Source organism: Salmo trutta, unplaced genomic scaffold (genome assembly GCF_901001165.1).
Source record: "Salmo trutta unplaced genomic scaffold, fSalTru1.1, whole genome shotgun sequence".
Lineage (NCBI taxonomy): Eukaryota > Metazoa > Chordata > Actinopteri > Salmoniformes > Salmonidae > Salmo > Salmo trutta.
In genome coordinates, this window is record NW_021823355.1 from 42,501 (window position 1) to 46,070 (window position 3,570).

At 43.6% G+C, this 3,570-nt stretch overlaps 8 non-coding genes and 2 pseudogenes across 8 annotated transcripts; all 10 read left to right on the plus strand.

The window, feature by feature from the left end:
• Nucleotides 1-276: 276 nt before the first annotated feature.
• LOC115190307 (5S ribosomal RNA) lies at nucleotides 277-395 on the plus strand. Its single transcript, XR_003877209.1, has one exon. It is a non-coding gene; the product is annotated as a 5S ribosomal RNA (ribosomal RNA).
• A 162-nt stretch (nucleotides 396-557) lies between these two features.
• LOC115190332 (5S ribosomal RNA) lies at nucleotides 558-676 on the plus strand. The gene has a single exon (XR_003877233.1). It is a non-coding gene; the product is annotated as a 5S ribosomal RNA (ribosomal RNA).
• Nucleotides 677-837: 161 nt separating this feature from the next.
• Nucleotides 838-956, plus strand: LOC115190224 (5S ribosomal RNA). Its single transcript, XR_003877137.1, has one exon. It is a non-coding gene; the product is annotated as a 5S ribosomal RNA (ribosomal RNA).
• Nucleotides 957-1,117: 161 nt separating this feature from the next.
• Nucleotides 1,118-1,236, plus strand: LOC115190270 (5S ribosomal RNA). The gene has a single exon (XR_003877181.1). It is a non-coding gene; the product is annotated as a 5S ribosomal RNA (ribosomal RNA).
• Nucleotides 1,237-1,396: 160 nt separating this feature from the next.
• Nucleotides 1,397-1,515, plus strand: LOC115190320 (5S ribosomal RNA). Its single transcript, XR_003877221.1, has one exon. It is a non-coding gene; the product is annotated as a 5S ribosomal RNA (ribosomal RNA).
• Nucleotides 1,516-1,676: 161 nt separating this feature from the next.
• LOC115190271 (5S ribosomal RNA) lies at nucleotides 1,677-1,795 on the plus strand. Its single transcript, XR_003877182.1, has one exon. It is a non-coding gene; the product is annotated as a 5S ribosomal RNA (ribosomal RNA).
• Nucleotides 1,796-2,202: 407 nt separating this feature from the next.
• On the plus strand, nucleotides 2,203-2,321 carry LOC115190308 (5S ribosomal RNA). Its single transcript, XR_003877210.1, has one exon. It is a non-coding gene; the product is annotated as a 5S ribosomal RNA (ribosomal RNA).
• Nucleotides 2,322-2,484: 163 nt separating this feature from the next.
• Nucleotides 2,485-2,603, plus strand: LOC115190321 (5S ribosomal RNA). The gene has a single exon (XR_003877222.1). It is a non-coding gene; the product is annotated as a 5S ribosomal RNA (ribosomal RNA).
• A 164-nt stretch (nucleotides 2,604-2,767) lies between these two features.
• LOC115190295 (uncharacterized) lies at nucleotides 2,768-2,886 on the plus strand (annotated as a pseudogene).
• Nucleotides 2,887-3,296: 410 nt separating this feature from the next.
• LOC115190293 (uncharacterized) lies at nucleotides 3,297-3,415 on the plus strand (annotated as a pseudogene).
• The last annotated feature ends 155 nt before the right edge of the window (nucleotides 3,416-3,570 follow it).

Here is a 3,570-nt window from a genome sequence, read left to right on the forward strand (position 1 = left end):
GCATCTGCCTTGTATTTATAAGACAAATAATAACATTGTTGCTGAATGCAGCTTGTGTGTGCTTTGTGCTCCCTTACCCTGTTCAAATGATGAAAAGAAATAAAGTTTGTATTTTATCCAACTACCTGTGCTATAAAGTGATGGCTACAGTGTTTGTAATTTCTTCTACTTTTTCAGTGACACAAAGTTCAAGCTGCTTATCTAATTGGTGAAAATGCAATGTCTGTTTATCAGACTCACTTTGACTATATATGTTGTACCAAGAGGTTGTTTATCGTTTACGGCCATACCAGCCTGGGTACGCCCGATCTCGTCTGATCTCGGAAGCTAAGCAGGGTTGGGCCTGGTTAGTACTTGGATGGGAGACCGCCTGGGAATACCAGGTGCTGTAAGCTTTTTGTCCACGAGGGGTGTGCTCTTACACTATTTCATCAGCAACACTGCCTTGTAGTAAGCATTTAATGATGAATTGACTAAATGCAGCTTCCTGCTGCAAAATGCAGTCTGTTTATCAGACTCACTTTGACTATATATGTTGTACCAAGAGATTGTTTATCGTTTACGGCCATACCAGCCTGGGTACGCCCGATCTCGTCTGATCTCGGAAGCTAAGCAGGGTTGGGCCTGGTTAGTACTTGGATGGGAGTCCGCCTGGGAATACCAGGTGCTGTAAGCTTTTTGTCCACGAGGGTGTGCTCTTACACTATTTCATCAGCAACACTGCCTTGTAGTAAGCATTTAATGATGAATTGACTAAATGCAGCTTCCTGCTGCAAAATGCAGTCTGTTTATCAGACTCACTTTGACTATATATGTTGTACCAAGAGATTGTTTATCGTTTACGGCCATACCAGCCTGGGTACGCCCGATCTCGTCTGATCTCGGAAGCTAAGCAGGGTTGGGCCTGGTTAGTACTTGGATGGGAGATCGCCTGGGAATACCAGGTGCTGTAAGCTTTTTGTCCACGAGGGTGTGCTCTTACACTATTTCATCAGCAACACTGCCTTGTAGTAAGCATTTAATGATGAATTGACTAAATGCAGCTTCCTGCTGCAAAATGCAGTCTGTTTATCAGACTCACTTTGACTATATATGTTGTACCAAGAGATTGTTTATCGTTTACGGCCATACCAGCCTGGGTACGCCCGATCTTGTCTGATCTCGGAAGCTAAGCAGGGTTGGGCCTGGTTAGTACTTGGATGGGAGTCCGCCTGGGAATACCAGGTGCTGTAAGCTTTTTGTCCACGAGGGTGTGCTCTTACACTATTCATCAGCAACACTGCCTTGTAGTAAGCATTTAATGATGAATTGACTAAATGCAGCTTCCTGCTGCAAAATGCAGTCTGTTTATCAGACTCACTTTGACTATATATGTTGTACCAAGAGATTGTTTATCGTTTACGGCCATACCAGCCTGGGTACGCCCGATCTCGTCTGATCTCGGAAGCTAAGCAGGGTCGGGCCTGGTTAGTACTTGGATGGGAGACCGCCTGGGAATACCAGGTGCTGTAAGCTTTTTGTCCACGAGGGTGTGCTCTTACACTATTTCATCAGCAACACTGCCTTGTAGTAAGCATTTAATGATGAATTGACTAAATGCAGCTTCCTGCTGCAAAATGCAGTCTGTTTATCAGACTCACTTTGACTATATATGTTGTACCAAGAGATTGTTTATCATTTACGGCCATACCAGCCTGGGTACGCCCGATCTTGTCTGATCTCGGAAGCTAAGCAGGGTTGGGCCTGGTTAGTACTTGGATGGGAGACCGCCTGGGAATACCAGGTGCTGTAAGCTTTTTGTCCACGAGGGTGTGCTCTTACACTATTTCATCAGCACACTGCATTGTAGTAAGCATTTAATGATGAATTGACTAAATGCAGCTTCCTGCCTTTTTAATAGGATCAAAGTTCCGTGTGTTGTCAGTTAGCATCTGCCTTGTATTTATAAGACAAATAATAACATTGTTGCTGAATGCAGCTTGTGTGTGCTTTGTGCTCCCTTACCCTGTTCAAATGATGAAAAGAAATAAAGTTTGTATTTTATCCAACTACCTGTGCTATAAAGTGATGGCTACAGTGTTTGTAATTTCTTCTACTTTTTCAGTGACACAAAGTTCAAGCTGCTTATCTAATTGGTGAAAATGCAATGTCTGTTTATCAGACTCACTTGACTATATATGTTGTACCAAGAGGTTGTTTATCGTTTACGGCCATACCAGCCTGGGTACGCCCGATCTCGTCTGATCTCGGAAGCTAAGCAGGGTTGGGCCTGGTTAGTACTTGGATGGGAGACCGCCTGGGAATACCAGGTGCTGTAAGCTTTTTGTCCACGAGGGGTGTGCTCTTACACTATTTCATCAGCAACACTGCCTTGTAGTAATCATTTAATGATGAATTGACTAAATGCAGCTTTCCTGCTGCAAAATGCAGTCTGTTTATCAGACTCACTTTGACTATATATGTTGTACCAAGAGATTGTTTATCGTTTACGGCCATACCAGCCTGGGTACGCCCGATCTCGTCTGATCTCGGAAGCTAAGCAGGGTCGGGCCTGGTTAGTACTTGGATGGGAGACCGCCTGGGAATACCAGGTGCTGTAAGCTTTTTGGTCCACGAGGGTGTGCTCTTACACTATTTCAATCAGCAACACTGCCTTGTAGTAGCATTTAATGATGAATTGACTAAAATGCACGCTTCCTGCTGCAAAATGCAGTCTGTTTATCAGACTCACTTTGACTATATATGTTGTACCAAGAGATTGTTTATCGTTTACGGCCATACCAGCCTGGGTACGCCCGATCTCGTCTGATCTCGGAGCTAAGCAGGGTTGGGCCTGGTTAGTACTTGGATGGGAGAACCGCCTGGGAATACCAGGTGCTGTAGCTTTTTGTCCACGAGGGTGTGCTCTTACACTATTGCATTCAGCAACACTGCATTGTAGTAAGCATTTAATGATGAATTGACTAAATGCAGCTTCCTGCCTTTTTAATAGGATCAAAGTTCCGTGTGTTGTCAGTTAGCATCTGCCTTGTATTTATAAGACAAATAATAACATTGTTGCTGAATGCAGCTTGTGTGTGCTTTGTGCTCCCTTACCCTGTTTCAAATGATGAAAAGAAATAAAGTTTGTATTTATCCAACTACCTGTGCTATAAAAGTGATGGCTACAGTGTTTGTAATTTCTTCTACTTTTTCAGTGACACAAAGTTCAAGCTGCTTATCTAATTGGTGAAAATGCAATGTCTGTTTATCAGACTCACTTTGACTATATATGTTGTACCAAGAGGTTGTTTATCGTTTACGGCCATACCAGCCTGGGTACGCCCGATCTCGTCTGATCTCGGTTGCTAAGGCAGGGTGGGCCTGGTTAGTACTTGGATGGGAGACCGCCTGGGAATACCAGGTGCTGTAAGCTTTTTGTCCACGAGGGTGTGCTCTTACACTATTTCATCAGCAACACTGCCTTGTAGTAAGCATTTAATGATGAATTGACTAAATGCAGCTTCCTGCTGCAAAATGCAGTCTGTTTATCAGACTCACTTTCACTAATATGTTGTACCAGAGATTGTT